Below are 24780 nucleotides of genomic sequence, written 5' to 3' on the forward strand. Positions count from 1 at the left end.
CTATATGGGGTAGTTCACACTTACGGCCTTTTTCCCAACATCCTGGGTATTCTAAAGGTACCCATGGTTTATGGATTCCCCAGGTGGAGAACATGAAATTTGCCAAAATACAGCTAAAATGTGGAGGTTTTGGGAAATATGGGAAAAAGTGCTGCAGAAGAAAGCGTCTGTTTTTTCTTTGCAAATGGCATCAACGAAGGGTTTGAAGTGCTAAAGTCCCCCTCTTCCAACTTTCAGGAACAGCCGACACCTAGGGAAACCTAGCAAACCTGTATATTTTTTAAAACTAGACACCTAAGAAAATCCAGAATGGGGGGAACTGTGGGGCTTTCACCAGGTTCTGTCACCTAGAATCCTTTAAAAACCTCAAAATTTGTCGAAAAACACATTTCCTCATAATTCTGTGATGCAAAGTTCTGCAAACTGAGGGGAACACAAACTTCCTTCTACCAAGCATTCCCTCTGGCCTCCTGATAGAAATGGTACCTTATTTGTGTGGGTAGGCCTAGTGCCCATGACAGGAAATGCCCCAAAACACAACATGGACACATCACATTTTCTCACTGAAAACGGATGAGTTTCTCACAAAGTGCCTAGCTGGGGATTTTGGGCTCTAGCTCAGCCGGCACCTAGGGAAACCTAGCAAACTCATACATTTTTTAACACTAGACAGCTAGGGAAACCCAGGATGGGGGGGATTTGTGAGACTCTCACCAGGTTCTGTCCCACAGAATCTCTTGCACCCCTCAAACGCTGACTAAAAAACAGATTTTCCTCACATTTCTGTAATGGAAAGATTTGGAATCTGCGGTAAGCCACAAACTTCCCTCCACCCAGCAGTTCCCCAAGTCTCCAGATAAAAATTTTTACCTCACTTATGTGGGTAGGGCTAGTGCCCGTGACAGGAAACGCCCCAAAACGCATCGTGGACACATCAAATTTTTCCACTGAAACTGGATGTGTTTTTTGCAAAGTGCCTAGCTGTGGATTTTAAGCTCTAGCTCAGCCGGCACCTAGGGAAATCTAGCAAACTTGTTTGTTTTGGAAAACTATACACCTAGGGAAATCTAGTATGGATAGACTTGTGGGGCTCTCACCAGGTGCTTACACACAGAATCCTTTGCAAATCTCAATATTTGTCTAAAAAATCACATTGTCCTCACATTTCGGTGCTGCAAACTTCTGCAATCTGAGGGAGCCACAAACATCCTTCCATTCAGCAGTTTTGCAAGTCTCCCAATAACAACTGTACCTCACTTGTATTGAGGGTAGGCCTACTGCCAGCGACAGGAAACACCCCAAACACAACATGGACACCTCAAATTTTTCCACTGTAAACGGATGAGTTTTTTCACAAAGTGCTTAGCTGTGAATTTTGGGCTCTAGCTCACCTGGCACCAAAGGAAACCTAGCAAATCTGTACATTTTTAAAAACTAGACACCTAGGGGAATTCTGGATGATGGACTTTTGAGGCTCTCACCGGGTTCTGTCACCCAGAATCCTCTGCAAACGTCAAACTCTGATATTTTCCTCATTTTCCTCAGGTTTGTGTGATGGAAAGATCTGGAATATGCAAGGAGCCACAAACTTCCTTACACCCAAAATTCCCCCAGGTCTCCCAATAAAATGGTACCTCACTTGTGTGGGCAGGCCTAGTGCTCACAACTGGAAACGCCCCAAAATACAATGTAGGCACATGACAATTTTCCACTGAAAGCCGATGAATTTTATGCAAAGTGCCTAGCATGGATTTTGGGCTCTAGCTAAGCAGGCACCTAAGGAAACGTAGCACACCTGTATATATTTGGAAACTAGACAGGCAGATTTGCTTCAAAAAGTTTAACGCCGGCTACCGCCATTCCAACGCACCAGCCGGGCGCCATATTTAAGGAATGACGGTAGCCGGCGCTTTGGCCTGGTTAGCGTCAAAATAAATTACTCTAACCAGGCAGCGGAGGCATAGGGAAGACTGGGGGTTGTGCGTCAAAGAATGGTGCAAGTCAGGTTAGAGTAAAAAAAAAAGACTCTAACCTGACTAGCGTCATTTTGTGATGCATAAACCCCATGGAAATGACTCCTGTCTTAGCAAAGACAGGAGTCATGCCCCCCTGCCCCATGGCCATGCCCAGGGGACTTCTGTCCCCTGGGCATGGACATTGGGCACAGTGGCATGTAGGGGGGCCCAAGTTAAGCCCCCCAATGCCACCTATGAAAAAAAAATGACTTACCTCTACTTACCGAAGATGGGTCCCCCCATCCATGGGTGTCCTCCAGGGGTGGGCGAGAGTGGCAGGGGGTGTCCCTGGGGGCAGGGGAGGGCACCTGTGGACTGCTTCCATGGTCAAAGACCATGGAAATTAGCCCACAGGTCCCTTAATGCCTGCCCTGACCCAGGCATTAAAAAATGGCGCAAATCCAGATGGGTGCCATTTTTTAAAGCCCCCCTCCTCCTGTGCGTAAAAATGATGCAGGAGGATAAATAAGGCGCACATGCCTTAGAGTCATTTTTTGTACGGGAACGCCTACCTTGCATGTCATTAGCGCAAGGTAGGTTTTCACGTACAAAAAATTACTCAAACTCCATAACTTTGGCACTGGACGGTTCTAGCGCCAAAGTATAAATATGGAGTTAAGTTTGTGTCAAATTTGCATTAAAAAAATTACGCAAGTCCGTTGCAAACAGAGTATAAATATGGGCCTAGGTACCTGTGGGAATCTAGGATGGGGTGACTTGTGGGTCTCTCACCAGGTTCTGTCACCCAGAATCCATTTCAAATCTCAATCTTTGTCTAAAAAACACATTCTCCTCACATTTCAGTGCTGAAAAATTCTGCCATCTGAGGGGATCCACAAACTTCCTTCCACCCAGCATTTTTGCAAGTCTCCCAATACAAATGGTACCTCACTTGTGTGGGTAGGTCTAGTGCCCACAACAGGCCTAGCTGTGGATTTTGGGCTCCAGCTCAGCCAGCACCTAAGGAAACCTAGCAAACCTGTAATTTTTTTAAAACTAAACACCTAGGGACACCCAGGCTCTCACCAGTTTCTGTCACTCAGAATCCTTTGGAATCCTCAAACTGTGACTAAGAAAAAACATTTTCCTTCCATTTCTGTGATGGAAAGTTCTGGAATCTGTTGGGAGCCAAAAACGTCCTTCCACTCAGCATTCCCCCATGCCTCCCGATAAACATGGTACCTCATTTGTGTGAGGAAGCCAAGTGCCTGAGACATGGAAGGGTCCAAAACGTATTGTGGAGATAATGATAACTAAGGTGAGTGTACTAATAAGTCCTGGGATCTATAACCATTTAGGGAAACCTATCAAACCTAGACATTTTTGAAAAGTAGACATCAAGGGGTGTCCAGGGAGGTATTGCTTCTGTGGATTCTCCAAAGTTTTTCTTACCCAGAATACTCTGCAAAGGTTAAACATTAAATAAAAACACTGTTTTTCCTGGCGTTTCTGTTATGGAAGTTACAGGAATATGCAGGGATCCACAAACTTCTTACCACCTAGCATTTCCCAACTTGTCCCAATAAAAAAATGGTACCCCAATGGTGTGCCTGGGCAAAGTGCCTGTGACAGGAATGGATCACACAAGGGTCAATGGTAGTCCTTGCATGAGGGCTATAGTTGACCCTGGGATAATCTATTCCTGACGCGGGCACTAGGCACAGGTACGCATGTGGGGTGATGTTTTCATCAGGACAAGTGGGAAAAGACTTGGTAGGAATATGGTGGATCCCTGTACATTCCTGTAGTTTACGTGACAGAAATGCAAGGGAAAATAGTGTTTATATTCAATGTTTCACCTTTGCAAGGTATTCTTGGTAAGAATACTTTGGGGAATCCACATAAGTCACACCTCCGCGGCTTTGGTTGGTTTCTCTATATGGCGGTCGAGCTCAGGAACAAAAACTTAGGTGCCCACCTTACAAAACCAGGTTGTTTTGTGATAGATAATTTTGATGTCTCCAAAATACATTTTGGGCCATTCCTTTTCACAGCCACTTGCCCACTCACACAAGTGAGGCAAATGTTTTTCTCTCGAGACTTAGGGGAACACCGGGTGGTTGGAAATCTGTGTCTGCCTGCAGATTCCAGGACTTTACCTCATGGAAATGGAAAGAAAATGTGAATTTTGAGCAAACTTTGTGATTTGCAGGGGATTCTGGCTGAAGAAAAACTGGTGACAGCCATGCAAGTCATGCACACTTATATTTCCCTGGTAGTAGTATGTTAAAGTTAATTCACCACTCGCACAGGTTGGTTTTAGCACCTCCAGAAATTCTGGTTTGAAAGCATAAATACGCATCAAAGTATCAGAATTTTGAAACCAAGCCTTCTGAAGGTAAGCCATAACGCCTTTTCACAGCACCAACCACTTTATGGTCCATTCACACGTTATTCACGCACAACACACAACACTTTCATACTGCCAGCCACAGTCACATTTATATGTCATGAGACGGAATACGTTTCACTAAATTTTACCACCTGTCAAGTAACCACCTCCTTGTTCCTGAACATTACGAATTGCATGTGTAAGGAACCTTTACTAATGGCTCCCATGACAGCTACATGAGGTTCAGGAAGAATTGTCTTTCCTGTGCCTTTAGCGCATTCACTGTGCTATAGTTCGACTTCTTCCAGTTTGTGGATGCAAACTGGAGGTGTCCAGAGATGCCCTGCAAGGCCTTTTCCTCTAACTGAGTGAGCATATCTGGGGAATTTTCATGACATTTCCTAATTAGAACGTCATCAACTATGAAGTTAGTGTTTGGCACACAGGGTAGTAAGTGAGAACGTAGCATATGTCCCAGACACTGTTATGTGCAGTGCTGTGACTGTAATGCACTTATAATACAGCAAATCGAACATCTACTAAGTTTGGATGGGGGATGAATATGGCAAGCAGGTCAAACACTGACCCATACATGTGATAGTTATTCAGTGCAAAGGCAGCACCAATGGGTTTGAATCCATAGGTGCAGGTGACGTGTTCTGTACTACCTTTACTATCTGCTTTCTACCAATGCAATATCTCTGGGAAAGCACACATACTGTAAGAATTGTTTTACCTGTTCATGTCTATGTTCTCATCAGAGTCATGACTAATCCTGTATAATTGCCAAGTGAACCTATACTAATGTCTTCAGACCCTAGCTACTTGAAGCTCAAGAAAACATGTCTTTCATGCACCATCTCACACTTTACTGTGCTAAATCCAACTCCTTCCAGTTTGTGGATGCAAGTTGTCTGAGTATGCCCTGCAAGGCCTATTCCTCGAACTGAACGAGCATATCTACTTTTGAAACCAAGGCAGACATGATGGTAAGTACCACCTAAGGTCTCTAAAGGAAAAAGCCAAACCAATATCCTGTGGGACTAATTCACCAGCACTTCTACGTTTGCTTTAAAAGTGAAGCTACACATTGAATTTGCACACTTTCAACCAAGTAGCAATGTTGGTGAATATGTCCCAAAGGACATTTATTTGACTTATTACACTTACTCTAACTCTCGTTGGCAATGAGGGTGGTCGTTGTGTAGCATATATAAGTTCCCTATCTAGCACTTCAAAATTCAATCACGCCTTTAATATTTTGCCCCACTGGGTACTCCGTGACAACGTGGCATATGTTCTGTCCACTAGTATGTGCATTGTGGGTACTATAATGCACGTTAATTGTCAAACAAAACACCTACCACGTTCTGATGGCGGATAAAGGTATTGAGCAGGCCATAAGGAAGTCTACAATTTCCTGAAGTAGTTTAACTACAATTCGGTGGCTTCTTGCATAACAAAGTAGTGGCTCATGGATGTTCGGTATCTTAAAAACTTTGCCAGATAAACAGACACTTGAGGTGAGCAAATCTAGAGTGTCGCTGGTGTTGCAGGGTGCTTCTTACTAGAGCTGCTCTCCACCTAAACTTGAGAACTACCCAGAGTTCTCTATTTTTATTGCATAATGTATGCGTCACTCTAACCCTGAAAGGGATTTGTTTTGGCTTATACTGGGTGCTCCCCTGTGTCTGGACAAAGCTAAACCACTCTGATGAGCTCTAATGAGAGCGAAACACATGTCAGGGATTGCTTTTACTCATTCCAGGTTGGCTTGGACGCTATTTCATGTGAAACCAGCCAAATGCCACTCACCCTAGATGCATCGGAGTGGCCTTATCCTCAGGGAAGTACTCTCATGGTAAATATGCACAGTCCATTTACCATGTGATTACCGTAGGTGAGACATATGTAGTGAGACTCACCCATAGCCAAAAGTCCAAAAACGGGTGATCCAAAAAGCAGAAAATCTGGGCGTATTAACTGGGAGGAATCCATTTTGCAACAGTAGCATTAAGAGGTAGTATGGAGTTTGGAGGGTTAAGAGATTGGTAGATGAAAGGGTATTTAAGAGTTCTTAGGGTTCAGAGAAGGATAGCATATGGGTATTCATTTTTTTTAGGATTCATAGAAAGGAAGCATTAAGTAGTGGTTCAGAGTTTTTGTGTCTGAGTGACAGGAATTAAAGGGTAGCAATGGGTTTTTGGTGTTCAATGAATGGCAATGGTAAAGGGTGGTTTGTGATTTTAAGGGTTCAGGAATGGAGAGCATTGAGGGGCACTACAATGTCATAAGGATACAGTTAGAGAAATTAAAGATTGAGGCTCATATTTATGGGCCTTTTCTGCATGGCAGACCAGCAAGTCATGTTTCTGTACTGCCCTGCGTGAACAAAAAAAGGCATGAATATGCCATTTTTAAGCAAACAGCACACTCCTGTTCTTTTTCACTGCGCCTTTTTGGCAGCATAGTGCAAAAGCGGCACCATGGTGTAAGGGTGTCTGCCTTATAGGCAGGATTGTTTTTGTGCAGAAAGTGGCACCTTGCTCCACAAAAACAATCCTAGGAGGCCTTTTACTCTTTCTATGTGTGTTGCAAAATGCAGCACACATAAAAGGAGGAAAAAATGAGTAGAAATAAAGATATTTCTTGTTGTTGTGCCTCACCAACATTTTGGCACATCCCCAGGTTTACAAGGGCTTGTAAATCTGGAGATGCATCAAAATCCATGGGTGTTGTATGGGGACACCCACTGCAACACCCATGAAATGCCTCCTTTGCGCAGAGTAAGGCAATGCAGCAATTTGCACTGGTCTTGCCTTACTCCACATCTAATACCGCCATTCAAAGACATGCAAAGTGGCTTTGAGTGGCCTCATAGATATGAGCTCAATGTTTGCGTCACTGTTGAGTAAAACAAATGATGCAACAACGGTGCAAGAGGCTCATAAATATGCCTTGAATGCATATAATAAAAACATTTAAATTTCAACATTTTCTGAATTATCATATGTAGTAATAGAGAACACAGCATTATTATCTTCACAGATTCAAATCGACTTTAATGTAGACAACATTCTAAATATAGACCTTACTAAATACAACTGAAATTTGCATAATGGTCAGTGAATGCCTACTATATTTCCAATTTGATGTTGCACAAAATACTCTTTTTTCTGAATAGTAAACTGTGATTACTGTATCAGAATCATGAATTCCCCATTTCATCAACTCCAGCTTCTTTCTCTTTATTGTAATTTTTTGGTGTACTTCTTTGAACAATATGAATTTGTTCAACTGAAAGATATAAGGGAACTGTGGGCCATATGTTCAAGCATCGATGGGCCAGATGTATGACCATTTCATTCTGCGAGTCTCTAAAGGTGATTCATTAAAAATTGCAATTAGAGACTCGCATAATGAAATGTACAAATGTGTCTCAGACACATTTAGCGATTCCCAATAGGGTAGCAAATGACCTACCTTATTAATATTCATGAGGTAGGTCGAAATTTGCGACTCCATTTGGAATACCTCACTCCTGTAGTGAAGACCTGTTCCATAGCAGTCTGGAAAAAAAACTTCATACTGCAACAGAGAACATTAAATGGCTCCTAATACCCATTCTCCAAACCAGACAACAAATCCCCAACCCACATGGAACTAATATCATATCCTTAGGGGAGGGTGGAAGGTCAATTAAAAATGCAATTTTACCTCCTGGTGTGTCGAATGGCAAAAGAGGCTGACTTAACCCATGCACCCTGCTAAGACCACATGATGACTCTGCCTTTGGGCCCCTAACCAAATTTCTTATCCTGGTAGACAGTGGACAACGCCCCCTCCTAGAAAAATCTGGGCAGAGACATCACCTCACCCAGTTGGCGGATGGCACAGCAAAATAACCCAAACACCAGGGTAAGTGCAAAAGTCTACTTTAAAAGGGGCATACCATGAAGAGGTGCGCTGGCTCACCATACATATAATTAGTCATTTCTCAGTATTAATACCTTTGACAGAACTAGTTGGAATCAGAGAGAAGAAATCTGTACTCTTTGTTCCAGATTTTTACTGTCTTCATTTCATGTATTAACTCTGATATATACTGAACTTTAGAGATTTTAAAAGCAAAAAACAATTGGTTCTGCCTTGAACAAGCAAAGCTCTTCATGATATGGTTTTGGGTCTATAGAATCCTGCAGGGCTGACTGAAGTCTTACGGCTTAAAACTTCACCTCACTAACTGTAACTTAGTTACAATCATCACCACCCTTAAATTACCTTTTGCCCAAAACTCCAAACATCTTAGCACACCTGTCATCACTGTTGAAGCAGATATGCTTATTAGAAATTATTAACAAATGTTTATGCGTTTTGATTAACAAGAAGTTGATAGAAAAATTAAATGTAGAGAAATTAATGTGCACGTTTGAAAATCTGCCCATGAAGAGTGGTTGCCAATGTTCACGAATTATATTAAAAATGATGAAAAATGTGTGAAATAATGAAAATGTGTAATAATAATGTAGTAGTATGACATATTAAGATGTACAACCTATGCTTTGCATTATATTGTAGAGTTAACTTAGCCGAAGTTGTGGCCTAGTTGCCAGGCCTCATGCAGGAGCTGAATTAATAAACGCACAATGTAGAAGTTGCTGGTGCATTGAACTGACCGTGAACTTTTCGCTGTTTAATAAAGTCTGCTTAGCTAGAATATTCTGCAATGTACCGACGAACAGGATATGATGGAACTAGACATGTAACAAATTTGGTGTCAAACAGACTCGATGTACATTCCCAGGACTCAAACAATAGAAACACTGACTGGAGAAGAAGATGCAACATTTTCGATACCTGATGAGCCGGATGATGAGGACATCGTACAGTGAATCAATCAACGAACTGAGAACGGCGTAATATTATAATTCATAGATTTGCTAAATTACTATTATTAGGTAGAGTAATAACTGGTGAGTGACTGGACAATTAGGAACTAGGGGATGGACTGGAAAACCTTACTAAAAAGTCATGACAAGGGGCAAAAACGTGGGATGAGATGCGGAAGGGAGATGTGAGGGGTGAATTGATGATGCCAGAAGACACGATTAGAGATTCTGCCATCGGGCTCATGCTCTTGAGAGCCTGATGCATTGCTGATTGATTGATGACCTGAAGATGAAGACTGACTTTGTTGCTGATCCATTCTATGGATAGGTAGCTATGACAATGTGACTAATTAATTTTGTACCTTTTCTTTCTAGGTACCAACTGCGCTGTTTAAATAGTTTTTCTATTAACTAGATGTTTTCTAAATTCATGTTCCAAATTGTTTCCACATGAAGTCCTACATGCTAATGCTAATCTGTGTTAGGTAGGGTTCCTTTGTGTGATATTGACAGTGACAAATGATTGACAAACTGATTGCTGAACTCTCCTATTAATGTTGATATATTCCTCTTTGTTGGCTTATGCTGAAGCATTAGAGCATATGTTTTCTCAAGTTCTGATTAGATTATGTTATTGGTGGTCACTAATGAACTACTTCTGAGCTGATTAAATAAAGTTTGAATGAACCTTTAGAATTCTAACTAATAGGGAAATAAAAATTGTTAAAACGTTTATTGAGTTGTGGTTATTCAGGAAATGTTGATATATTGTCTGATTGCTAATGATTCTCTTAGTGGTTATTGATTGATTACATAAATTATTGATAACGTTAGTCACTACATGACTAGGATACTCAATGCGATCCAAAGGGTTCATCGGCCTATACGTGTCCCCTTGTAAGTTTACTTACTAAGGACCAGGCGCGCTAGCAGTTTTTGGTAGCAGGTTGATGGTTAGTTTCCTTGGAGAACTAGTTATGTGGTGATTAGTGGTTATGGTGGTAGTTTAAGTAAAGGGTTAGTTGTTCATTTTATGGGGTTTGAATTTTTGTTTTTTTGCAATGGTAATTGAAGCAAAGATGATGCCGCCTTAAGCCCAGAAATGACTTTCCCATATCCTGGATCCCGCTAATAAAGTTGGGTATGTTCTCGGTGTTCTAGTGATAGTGTGAAAGTGGTAGTCTGCGCTTGCACAGCTTATGCAAATTGCAGGTGAATTGTGATGTACGTGAGGGAAGTAGGGAGGCTGCGTAACCCAGTTGAGGATTAGTAGGAGTGTGCGTACTCTGCAGTATGAGAGTAGGGAAGTCTTCGAACTTCACATGCGTGTGGCGCTTTGTGCACAAAAATTATCCATGTGGTTGTTGGTGATGTACGGACCCTGCGTGGTCTAAGACTCCAGAGTATATTGACAAGTGAGGAGACACTTGGTTAAATGTTGTAATCTGTTTAGTTTAGTAGGTTGATCGGGCATGGTCAACAAGTCAGTGTGTGAGCTAAGTGAGTAAGAGAAATTTTCGACTGAGATTTGGCAAGTCCTATGTGCACCAGGACTGACCCATTGATCAGTTGAGAGTAAAATTTGCGGGTCGACTTTCGCTTGCAAATGTGGGAGACTGAGAAAGAGGAATAGCTGCATGAGTGAAAGGGCCATCAGTGAAAATCCGTAAGGTCTCTGAAGCGATTGTGTACCTTCCTGTAGTAAACCAGCAGATTTGTTTTTGTTTATTGGTTTTGGTTAGTGCTCACAATAATTTTGCATAACTTTTGTGTGAATAAAGATTAGGAGGACAAGCCCCAAGACTTTTTCAGCTGCAGTGTGTGAGTGTGATGTCAGAGTGAGCTGCGCTGGGATAGGTTGGTTAGTAAGAAGAGTCGCGAGCAAATTGGCAGACATCCGTAAGAGGCAATCGGATGAGCAAGCAGGAGAAAGTACATTTCCTCATTGAATTGAATAAATACAACAGAGAAAGATGACTTTTTTCAAAGCATTCAGGAGTGCCATGAAGGGTGATTCCTACATTAAGGCGACAGTTGGGGAGCCAGCCCCACCGGAAAATTCTCCTTCATTTATTGTGATGGAGGAGCACAATAAATGCAGGTGGTTAAAGCAGTGGTGCAAATTGGCAGAGAAACAGGGAGCTTTAGCATTTCCACAGCATGGAATGTTTAATTTGAGAATTTTGGATCCGTTGCGAATGACATTATATGAGACAAAGCCACTTCCGAGACCAGCACAGTTTGAGGCATTAGCGGTTTGGGACCTCATAGCCAGACAGGAGCAAGAGATGAAATTCCAGAGGAGAATAAGGAAGGTAGAGAAGTCCTTAGCAGAAGCAGGATGGGATTGGGAACAGAAAAAGTGGAGAATGGTGAAGTTGTTTCCCGCTATCGCAGAGGAAGATGATTCAGAAAGAAAGAGGATACTAACAAGAGTGATAAGAGTTCATCGGGGGTAAGAAGAAGAAAAATACTTATGTAGAAGAGGAAGATTCAGATGTTGAGTATCTTATTACTCAGGTACTGATGGACCGACCTCCACCATATGCGGTGTGGGAAGGGGGCCCAAGTACTAGTTCTGCTCCAACTGCCAAAGCCCAAGTGTTGGGAACAGTGGGACTAGTGCGGACAGATAATGGACAGGTGCAAGGGGTAGTGCAGAGTATTCCTAATGCAGTGAATACCTCGGTGGTCCAAGCGCAGATGCACCCACCACCAGTACAGAAAATGTATCCAGAAGTACCAATTCTTGAAACAACTTCGAACTTAGTGGTTCCTACGGAGCAGGTGGTTCCGAGACCAATGCTAGTTCAGACTGAGCCAACTCCAATGTTATTGCCTCAGGCACAGCCACAGGGTTTGCCGAAGTTCTCACCAATAACAGGGACACAGTCAGATGTGACACCAGTGATGAATCAAAGTATGGGAGTAGCCCTTCCACAAAATGCGGGTGTCAGAGCAGCACCAGATGCAATATCGCTGCCGATTACTGTTGGTCCAGCAGTACCATTGTTTGCGAAAAAGAAACCTATTGCAAGAGAACAGGGTGAAATGTCACAGAGCCTCTTGAGGAGGGGAGTGAGAGATTATGTGCAGGTAATATCATCTATGGGTCAGACCTCTGATGGATCTAGACCGTTAATGGACCTTAGTCCACTTGTTGCGCTTCCAGATGCGGTAAATGGCTCAAGGGGAAATCAGAGCTTGAAGCTTTTGACACCGCAAACTCTAGGTGCAGTGGTACAGCAGGTGCCAATGCCAAATGCAAATAACATCTCGTTACAAGGATTGACAGCTCAGCAATTGAATGAGTGGTTGGATAGTTTGAATACACCACAAACCACATCCAAGGCTGAAAAGCAAATTGATTGTGTAAGGCTGGCTACAGAAATAACTGAACTAGTCGAGGGATCGATGGGAGTGAATAGGTTAGAATCCTATACAGAAGAAGAGCTGATATACTTGTGTCTGGGGATTACGAGAGAAGTGGGCAAAATACATCAGAAATTGGCAGATCTGGCAGATAAACATGACATGGAGATTGAGAGAACAAAGCACTTGAAAAGGAGCTATAGGTTAGACTTCGAGGCAAAAGATTTTGAGAACATGAGGTCAGCAGGGATGAAAGCGCATGACAAAGAATTATTGCAGAGTGCCCAGATTTGAGGAGCATTAGAAAAGTGGGGAGGCAGAGGGGCAAAGAAGAAGGAGAAATGGAAACGAGATTCACAAGAAGGGTCTGAAGGTGTTCAGAAAGAAAAGGATCCAGTAAAAATCTTACCAATGAGGGAAATTCCAGGAGGTCAATTTGTTCATGTTCCCTGGCCCAGGAGTGATATTTTGTCATTCACAAATGATTATCCAAAATTGAGAGAGAAACCGGTTGAATGGCACCAGCAGACAGATAGATTTGTGAAACTTTGTAAATGTCTGTGGGAAGACTTGAATACTCTGTTGGAGATAGTGGTTCCAGATGATTTGTGGGTTGAGTGCAAGAGAGCAGTGGATTGGCCAACAAGTGAACCAGAAAGGGATAGAGTCACAGGTGCACCATCACCTGAAGTAATGAAACATTATTAGAAGGTGATTGAATTCCTGAAGACGAGAAACTCACCTAAGAATATTGATTGGCAGAGAATTGACAGGACAGTGCAAGAAGTGAAGGAGTCGATACATACCTATTATGAGAGATTGTTGAAAGCATTCAAGGAGTACAGTGGAAAGGAATCGATTGAGCCGAAGTACATGTTGCACTTTGTGTTCAGGTTCGTGGAATGATTGAGACCTGAAATAGGGCAGATTATTAAGAGTCATTTGATTTGTTGGCAAGCGAAACCTATTGATGAAGTGTTGCAGTATGCGAAATACTGTAGTGATGAGACTGAATTGAAGCAGAAGAAGTTGAAGGAGAAGGCAATGGTGATGCAAATTAAGGCAGCTCAACAGGAGTGCAGGGAGCTTTGGTGCAACAGATACCGCAACAGCAGGGAACTGTCATGTTCCAACCGCGGATGAGAGGTAGGAGTCGTGGACTCAATGTGAATTGTGGTCTGGATTTGAGTACTGTAGTGGTTCAGAATGATGTGCAAGGAATGAAAAAGATGTTACTGTGTCATCAGTGCAGAAACATGGGACACTCCAAGCGGGAGTGTCCGTTGATGGTGTAGGATGGAGTTGTTCACCAAAGTGGTGATGTCAATACATTTCACACTGTGAAAGTCCCTAGAATGAGAGGACTTAATCCGAATCTTAAGAATCAAGCGCAGAATTTTTAACCCATGCAGCAGGTGCAATTGCCTCGTGCACAAGTGAAACAGTTGCAACCAATGCAGCAGCAGGTTCCTATGGTACCTAGACAGCAAGTGCAGATATCTCGAGCCCCGATGGAACAGCAACAGATGATGCTTACCCAGCAGGTCAGAGACAAGAAAGAAGTAATGACACAGTGCACCAATTCCCATTACATAGTGAGAATGAAATAAACGATGAATTGATGAGTATTAGTTTGGATGAAGAGAAATGTATGCTTGCACCTTCATTAGAAGTACATCAACGAGGACCTTTTGTTAAGGGAAAGGTGATGGATCATAGGGTTTCATTCCTAGTGGACAAAGGAGCTACACGCTCTACAGTCAGAAGTGCAGAAGTTACGAACTTACCTCTTTCAGGCAGAACAGTTCAAGTTGTGGGAGTAGCAAACAGACAGTTAATAAATCCGATTACAGATCCAGTACAGGTTAGTACAATTCGTAGTTTGTGGCTTGAGTCCAGTATCTCTATTGGGAAGAGACTTGTTGTGCAAGACCAGATGCTCAATTAGTTGTGTGACTGCTGGAATAGAGGTTCAGACTAATAGTGATGATGAGGAAAAACGAGCACCTGAAACTGAGAATGAAAACATTAATGAGGAGTACCCGTTGATTGAGTTTTTCCTAATGTTTACTGTGAAAGAGCTGCATGCAGATTTGCAGGGAACAGTACAGGAAAATGTGTGGGACCTGACAGGTAAAGAAGTGGGTTTGATCAAGGGAGTGGAGCCGATTAAGATCACTTTGAAACCGACTGTAGTGTTTCCTCAGCTTCCACAGTATAACATGGCACAAGATGTTCTGATGAAAGTGGCGCAAATAAATGGAGATTTTCTGAAACAAGGAGTTTTGAAGGAAGTGTTGAGCAGTCCATGTAATTCACCGATAATGGGCTTAAAGAAGCAGTGTGGAAAAGTGCGCATTGCACAGGATTTGCGAAAAGTGATTGACATGATGGTCAAATGTTGTCCTGTAGTGCCGAACCCTGCAGAAATATTGTTTCAGGTCCCATGCGCTGCAGAGTGGCTCACAGTGGTTGACTTGTCACAAGCTTTCTTTTCTGTGCCTCTCCACGAGGATAGTCAGTTTCTTTTTAGTTTCAAATTCTGAGACAGAGTATCCAGCTGGTGCAGGGTTCCTCAAGGGTACACGGAGTCAGTGTCTCTGTTCAATCACATCTTGAAAAAGAACTTGGAGTCATTGGAACCACCCTACCAATCGACTCTAGTGCAGTACATTGATGATTTACTGACTGCATCCAAGACAAGGGACAAGTGTAAGTATGACTCGATTGCCTTGTTGAATCATTTGGGAAAATTTGGACATAAGGTGTCACCTTTGAAATTGGAGTACTGTCAGAAGTCAGTGAAATACTTGGGACACCAGATTGAAAAAGTATTGATGAGAATCTCCAGAGAGAGGATTACAATCACACTGCAGAGAAGTCCTCCGACTTCACAGAGAGATGTCAGGATGTTTCTGGGAATAGTAGGTTATTGTCGTCAGTGGATTCCAAATGGTGCTGAGATTGCCAAACCATTTCACCAGCTGACACATAAGGAGGTTATAGATCCCATTGCACTAGATGAGGATCAGATGAAAGCATTTACTAAGTTGAGAGAGAGTTTGTGTAGAGCTCAAGCATTGGGAATGCCTGATTACACGAAGTCATTCACATTGTTTTGTCATGAACGTGATGCTTGTTTCTTTGTCTGTCTTGACACAGGTCCATGGAGGTGTTTATCACCCAGTTGCCTATTTTTCAGCTACCTTGGACCCAGTCACAGCAGCTTTACCAGGTTGCCTGCGTGCAGTTGCCGTAGTTGGTCAAAGCCTTTCATAATGTGAGGGAGTAGTGATGGGATACCCTCTGACGGTAATGGTTCCTCACTCTGTTGCCATTTTACTGACAAGGACGAAAACACAGTATTTGACTGGTGCCAGACTGACAAGGTATGAGACGAGCATTCTAGGTGCTCCAAATGTAACAGTGAAAAGATGTACAGTGCTGAACCCAGCAACATTACTTCCAAGTGATACTGTTGAAATTGAAAAAGAAGAAGACATTGAGCATGATTGCTTCGAGGTGACTGAATTGTGCACAAAACCAAGGCCAGACATCAGAGATACACGATTAGAAGAAAATGACCAAATTGTCTTTGTTGATGGCTCATGTCTCAGAGATGGTACAGGGACATTAAGAGCAGGATATGCTGTATGCACGATCACAGGTACATTAGAAGCTTCCTGGCTTCAATGTGTATATTCTGCACAAGTGGCAGACTTGTTAGCTCTTACTAGAGCGTGCCATGTTTCTGCGAGACTGAGAGTCACAATCTATACTGACAGCCAATATGGATTTGGAATTGTTCATGATTTTGGTCAATTGTGGGCGCAGAGAGGTTTCCTGACCTCTACTGGTTCACCAGTAAGAAATGACTACAGAATAAAAGAATTGCTGTATGCAAAACAGTTGCCTGAAGAAATTGCCGTGGTAAAATGCAGTGCACAGCAAAAGACACAGGATTACATCTCACTGGGAAATGGATATTTGGATCAAGCCACAAGGTTTTGTGCATTGAACTGTATATCGTTCAAAGACAACTGGAAATTGATGTCAGAAGAAGATAACACATGTACAAGTTTTGCATTGAAAGTGATCGATACTGTGGAAGAATTAAAAACATTGCAAAGTAATGCTGACAAGGAAGAGAAACGTCTCTGGTCCAAATTAAAATGTGTCCAGCGTCCTGATGAGATTTGGGTTTCTGAGGATGGTCAGATGGTCCTGCCCAACAGTTTATTGTCGCAAATGGTCAGGTATTACCATGGTCAGGCACACATTGGGAGGGATGCCAAGGTTAGGTTGTTCAATATTGACTGGGTTAATCCTAAATTCAGGCAGGCAACAGAGGCCGTATGTCATCGCTGTATAATTTGTCAGCAACTAAACATGGGAAAAAGGACAGTGGTGAAATTGAGCCACATTGGAAGAGCAGGAGGTCCATTCAGCAGATTGCAATTGGATTTCATTGAGATGCCTGCGTGTGGAGGTTTGAAGTACGTGTTGGTGATAGTGTGTGTTTTTAGTCACTGGAATGAAGCATACCCTACAAGAAGGAATGAAAGTCTCACAGTAGCAAAGTTGTTATTTTGGGAGTTGATACCACGTTTCGGGTTTCCGATCTCTTTAGAGTCCGATAGGGGAACTCACTTCAATAACGAGGTAATTAAACTTTTATGTGCAGCACTATACATCGAGCAAAAGTTGCATTGTAGTTATCGCCCTGAAGCATCAGGACTAGTGGAACAGATAAATGGTACCTTGAAATCAAGAATTGCAAAGATGTGTGCAGCTACAAATCTAAAATGGGCAGATGCATTGCCTTTGGTGTTGATGTCGATGAGAAACACACCTGACAGGAAGACAGGGTTGTGGCCTCATGAAATCCTCATGGGCAGAGCAATGAGATTACCAGCAGTTCCAGCCAATGCACTTGTAAACATTACAGATGATATAGGGCCTGATTACAACTTTGGAGGAGGTGTTAATCTGTCCCAAAAGTGACGGTAAAGTGACGGATATACCACCAGCCGTATTACGAGTTCCATAGGATATAATGGACTCGTAATACGGCTGGTGGTATATCCGTCACTTTACCGTCACTTTTGGGACGGATTAACACCTCCTCCAAAGTTGTAATCAGGCCCATGGTGTTGGACTACTGCAAGGGTCTGGCTGATGTGGTTCGCTCTTTCTCTCAGCAGGTGCAGGCCACCACCCTGCCACCCATCCACGATCCAGGACACAATCTGAGAGCCAGTTACTGGATTGTTGTCGGAAAACATGTTCCCAAGACGCGTTGGAGAGGTCCTTATCAGGTGGTCCTAACAACTGCGACAGCTGTGAAGTGTGCAGGACTTTTGAACTGGATACACGCGAGCCATAAAAAAAGAGTGGTATGTGAACAGGATCATGAAGATGCATTGTTGAAAGCACCAACAACAGCGAAACAGGTCACCTGAACCAGAGCTGGTGGAAGATGGTTCTATTACCTCCGTAAGAGACGAGAGTGAAGAGTTACAGGCGGGTGCATAAGAATCAATCTCAACGGATACAGCAGGAGAGCCTACCTCAGCAGAGGTTCTCCCAGAAGCAGACGGTGTTGAAAAGCAGACAGAGCAAGTGCCAGACCAAGAGGGGGAAAGAGTTGAGACAGATCAAAGTCAAAGTGATCAGACTCCTCCTGAGCCCGTTGCAGGTCCATCAAGAGAAAACACCATAGAGAAAGAGAAGGAGAAGAGTCCAGTCCTGAGAGGAATATTGACTGAAGGATCAAGAAAAGGAGATAATTGGCCTGAATCACAGATAGGGAAGAAAAAGGAATTGGTCATAAACGAAACAATAGAGGAGGAAGCAGATACTAGAAGAAAAGAAGAATTGAGTGAAGGTGAATTAAGTGGTGATCGTTGGTCGAAAAGAAAGAGAATAGCAAGTCGGCGTTACGCATATCTTGAATGGGCGTATACAACTACCAATGAATGGCAACACAAGTTTATGTCTTTTTGTTTTGATAGATAAGTTCCGAGTCAGTACTTTGATGTAACCTGAAGGTGAACAAGAAGCTGAATTGTTGACCTAATCTGAAAAACCTAAAAGAGACTGTTGAAAATAAACCGAAAGAGACATTGATAACCTGATTTGACATTGAAAACCGGATGTGACAAGCTGCTAATCGATTTTGACAGGGAAAAGGGTTCCTGAATGAAAGACTGAACTGTGAGGGAAGAATTTTTCTTTTTGATTTTTACTGCACTTTATAAAAAAGTTACTTCTGCTTTCTGATTCTTTACAGATCATGGCTGAGCTAAATAATCAAGATAGAAATGCTAGGCGCTGTAGATACATGAGTGTTGGGTTGGCAATTATGTGTGGAATCATGTTTATAGTAGTGATTGTTGGAATGTCTGTTCATGATATGAAAAGAGCTACTTTTACTTCTGCTCCTGAAACTACTTCGCTAACAGCTTTAGAGAGGTTTAAATTAGATGTGAAGTACTTGCATGACTATACTAATGCTCAAGGAGAGCTTTCTTCTAATGTCTTCTAGCACTTGTTGAGTGAATATGTTGAAACGATGGATGCAAGGAATTGTCTTGTGTGTACGCAAATTCCTTTGTCAGTACAGGAAGGAGTTACGTACCATAGCTTACCTTTAACGTGTGGAAAAAGCTGTAGCTTGCTACTAACAAGGTTCTATAATCAAGAGTATATACAGTATTTTTATTCCAATTATGACTTGGTGTTTTGGTTTGTTCCTATTATTAGCTATCTGAGTAAAGTAGCTAAAGAGCATGATATAGTCTTAGTTAGAGGATTCTTTGAGCCTACACTAACATTTGATACAGAATATACACATAGGAACAACCTCACATACTTGCTTACACCTTTAGAGAAGAGCTTCATAGGGCATACTGATGACAGGAGAAAAGCATTAAAAGAAAAATTAGAAAAAGGCTTAGAGAAAAGGACGTACAAGAATGATTATGCTTACACTGCAATTAAAACCCAAGGAAAATTTGCATTAGATGCATTACATGTAGGGAAGCTTTGTATATAAAAGCCAAAATCACGCACTGAAACTTTATTTGTGGGAACGAGTGAATATAGGCATATGATTTTGTTTCAGAGTAAGTGGACTTTCATGCCGAATGGTCAGGGCCCTGCGATTCCTGAGATTTATTATATTTGTGGACTTAATGCTTATTATCATCTTCCAAAATGATGGTATGGGACATGTTTTTTGGGAATAGTTTTCCCAAAGATTTATCAGATAGATGATTTAAAGAAGTTTCTGAAATTGACTGAATTACATCATAAGCGAGAGAGGAGGGAAACCTCTTCTACAGTTGTGGGAGATATCTTTGGTATAGTGATTCCTTCAGTGGGAATCATCCTGATTAAGGTACGAAAGTTGTCTACCATTGTGGATAACATGCTGACAAACTTTACGGGGGCAATACTTGTGATAGATACTGAATTAGCCATGGATAGAGCTATGAAGCTTCAAAATAGGCCCGCTTTAGACATTCTTTTAGCAAAAGAGGGCGGAGTCTGTAAGATGATTAATTCTAGGCATTGTTGTTCATATATTGCGGACAATGATAGAGAGATAAGATACTTACTCACTAACCTGACTAACTCAAATAAGGATTTAAAGGAATTGAAAGAACCAGATGTTTGGGAAAAGGTTGGAAAAGGATTTGCCTCAGTGGGAAATTGGCTTAGTCAAATTTGGAAAGGGGTATTATTAAAAATCATACAAGGAATATTAATTGTGATTGCTTGCATATTAGGAATATGGGGTTCAAGCACATTATGTCAAAAGATAAAATTGAGAAGATCTAAAAATAATCAGAGGAGGGAAAAACAAAATAGGGAAAGAATTTATAGGGAAGATTTGAGAAGGAGACAAAATACAGCAGAAACCAAATTGTGAAATGATGGTGAAGAATGGTGTGATGACATATTTAGTAATCAGAGGAGGGACTGTTGAAGCAGATATGCTTATTTGAAATTATTAATTAATGTTTATGCGATTTGATTAACAAGAAGTTGATAGAAAAATTAGGGCCCATATTTATACTTTTTTAGCGCCGCATTTGCGCCGTTTTTTGACGCAAAAACAGCGCAAATGTACAAAATACAATTGTAGTTTGCAAGTTTGCGCCGTTTTTGCGTCAAAAAATGACGCAAATGCGGCGCTAAGAAAATATAAATATGGGCCTAAATGTAGAGAAATGAATGTGTTCGTTTGAAAATGTACCCATGAAGAGTGGTTGCAAATGTCTACAAATTATATTAAGAATGACAAAAAATGTGTGAAATAATGAAAATGTGTAATAATAATGTACTAGTATGACATATTAAGATGTATAACCTATGTTTTGCATTATATTGTAGAGTTAACTTAGCTGAAGTTGTGGCCTAGTTGCCAGGCCTCATACAGAAGCTGAATTTATAAAAGCACAATGTAGAAGTTGCTGGTGCATTGAACTGACCGTGATGTACCGACGAACAGGAGATGATGGAACTAGACATGTGGCAAATTTGGTGTAATACTGACTCGATGTACCTTCCCAGGACTCCAACAATAGAGACACTGACGGGAGAAGAAGATGCAACATTTTCGATGGCTGATGAGCCGGATGATGAGGACATCGTACAGTGAACCAATCAACAAACTGAGAACGGTGTAATATTAGAATTCATAGATTTGCAAAATTAGTATTATTGGGTAGAGTAATAACTGGTGATTAACTGGCCAATTAGGAATTAGGGGCATGGACAGGAATACCTTAAAAAAAAGTCATGACAAGGGGCAAAAACTTGAGATGAGATGCGGAAAGGAGATGTGAGGGGTGAATTGATGATGCTAGAAGATGCGATTAGAGATTCTGTCATTTGGCTCATGCTCTTGAGAGCCCGATGCGTTGCTGATTGATTGATGACCTGAAGATGAAGACTGACTATGTTGCTCATTCATTCTGTGATAGGTAGCTATGACAATGTGACTGATTAACTTTTGTGCCTTTTCTTTCTAGGTACCAACTGCGCTGTTTAAATAGTTGTTCCCTAAGCTAGATGTTTTCTAAATTCATGTTCCAAATTGTTTTTGCATGAAGTCCCACATGCTAATGCTAATCTGAGTTAGGCAGGGTTCCTTTGGGTGACATTGACAGTGACAAATGATTGACGAACTGATTGCTGAACGCTATTAATGTTGCTATATTCCTCTTTGTTGCCTTGTGCTGAAGCATTAGAGCATATGTTTTCTCAAGTTCTGATTAGATTATGTTATTGGTGTCCCTAATGAACTAATCCTGAGCTGATTGAATAACATTTGAATTAACCTGATGGTTTAGAATTGTAACTATTAGGGAAATAAAAATTGTTAAAACATTTATTGAGTTGTGGTTATTCAGGAAATGTTGATATATTGTCTAATGATTAATAATTCTCTTAGTGGTTATTGATTGATTACATCGATTATTGATAACATTATTCACTACATGGCTAGGATAGTCCATGTGATCCAAAAGGTTAATTGGCCTATATGCGTCCCCTTGTAAGTTTACTTACTAAGGACCAGGCGCGCTAGCATCACCAGTCACCCCTTCAGTTGGACCTCTCACCTGTAAGCCACATACTTTGAAATCCAAAGCCCTCTGCCCTCCACGGCACACAAGCTACACTGTTCACATTACAATGACCCCCCAAACTTCAGTCTACTCCAACCCCTGTTTTCTTCTCCTGCCTCCCAGGAGCCAGTGAATAGGTGTATTCATGCCGAACCCGCCCCGTTTTGGTCACTTCGTCCTTAACAGAACCAAAGCAAATGACTTAAACATCAACAGTATGCAACTTAAAACAATCTCTCTACTTTTGCTGCCACTGCAATGCACACCTTCAATTCTAATAAACAAAAGGTTGACACCATCTGGGCCAAATAAGGTAAAGTCACATTGTACAATGTTTCTGTGTTTCAACAAACCTATACCCTGCTCAGTTCAGAACCCCCTGTGCCCTCAACATTTTTCAATTCACCTTTCTTCTAGCCTTTTCAATTGCATTGAGATTCCAGGTTTTCCCTTCCCTCTACCAACTGCTTTCATATGACATATAGCCCTTCCCACAATGATTTAAGTCATTTAAATCATGCTTCATTGCTTTCAGCAGTTCAGTCCCAGAAAATTGAACTAACTTGCTTTCACCGAGATGACCAATAGATAAGGACCAATAGATCAGGACAGCCATGAAAATTAGACCACCAAGGATGGCAAAGGCTGCTGCTTCGCCCCCACAAAGAAACAGAAATGCGGTCACCATAGAGCTACAGTTTTCTTTCAAAAGGCCGTGTTCTGCTTGCGTGGTGGCTCACCTAATCAACTAATGGCCATCAATCCAGACCATTGGATAGCTTACTGCCAGAACCGCCATGCAAACTACAGCACAGACAAAAACTGAAATAAACAAGTAGTGCTTAAAAATCCAATCTGTCATCCAAACAACCTGGCTTGTACCTAACACAACCTAGTCTCACTGTGTCAGTCCCTGCTCCTGTTCTGCAAGAATGAGTCCCAAAATCCTCCCCAAACCTCCTGAATTATCCAAATGGTTTACGCAAACTCTGCAGTACCTGATAGTGTGTCAGCCTGATTCCATCCTCATACACAAATATTCTACCACTAAAGTTACCTCTCATTTCCAAAAACACATGCTACACTTGCAAGCATATATAAGCCCATCAATAGATTGCTGCAACCGCAGCAACTGTGACACCCCCATGCATGCCTACTAAACAACACTTGCCCAACATCCTGCAATCCTCAATGTACCAAAAAGCGTCCATATAATGCCTAACACAAGCAATACACATTTCCAATCTGAAGCACACATTTCCCTCATAGAATCATCAATATAACTCACCTGTAATGGGTCTATTTTTGTCCTTCACCACATCTCTAGCCTCCGCACAGCCTGCCAGAATTCAATTTCCTAAACCCCCTGCCAAGTGTTTGTAACCCCAAAATAACTTACCATTTAAAGCTTTGGCAGCTAATATACCACATATAGTAAAAAATGACAATTGTTTTACAATCAGTGACATGAAGTAGAGTAATACATCATCCCTTCTTCTTTTGCATTTATTCTCCGAGCTACCTATCCCAAAATCTCCTGCCATGGTTGAATGTAAGCCTTACATGTAGATTCCTTTACTGACTTCTCCACCAATTGCTGCATTCTTAATTCTCCAGCTCCCAGAGTTCGTAGAGAATCTTAGGGCCTGATTTAGATATTGGCAGACGAGTTACTCCGTCACAACAGGGATGGTTATCCCACCCACCAAAACGTAAATCCTATAGGATATAAAGGGATTTAGATTTTAGCAGACGGGATATTCGTAACTTGTCAGTCAATTTCTAAATCAGGACCTTAGTCTTTGATACATCTGCTCCAGGCCTCCTCCCACAGCTTCTCTGTCACTATGAATGAGGCAAACCATTTTACTGTCACTCCCTAGCATGAGTCTCCAGCCCCAAACAAAATGTGAAAATTCAAGAATCTCAAAATAAACTCTCTCAAAAATCTCAGAACCGCTTTCACTTTTTGTCTACTCATTAAGGATGCCATGATTTAGTTGTCTACAATTAAAATCTCTCTTCAAGTTGCTAACTACTTGATCCTAAGTGCACATTTAGGAGGGTTAACCTTATCTTCTATGATCCCTCTGCTACAAAAGATTGTTAGTGGGATCCTACCATGTCTTAGATTTTTTTGTAGGATCCTCACCCCTAGGTACCACCTATGGCACACTTCATCATTAGATTCTCACCACTGCACCTAGTATGAGTGGGTGGGCTTGATGCAATTTGTTAGTGGAACACTTTACTAAGAGGGTGAGATTGTGTCAAAATTTAAATTCAAATCACCTTCTGTATCATCTTGTGTGTTAATGTGAGGTCCTTTGGCAACATTAAAAATATAATTTTTTAACTTGGTATGGTGGCCAACTACATCCGTGGGTCCACATGTTTTAGCCTCTGTATATGCCTCTAATGGTCAGCAGGATTTCTTCAGGACCTATGGAGATATGGTTTTACCAATTACCAATTTATCTCAGTTCATTGGTAGTGTTACCCTATCACACATTCAAGTATTAATCATACATGCT

This window comes from Pleurodeles waltl, chromosome 1_1, assembly GCF_031143425.1.
Source record: "Pleurodeles waltl isolate 20211129_DDA chromosome 1_1, aPleWal1.hap1.20221129, whole genome shotgun sequence".
In the NCBI taxonomy this organism is placed as follows: Eukaryota; Metazoa; Chordata; class Amphibia; order Caudata; family Salamandridae; genus Pleurodeles; species Pleurodeles waltl.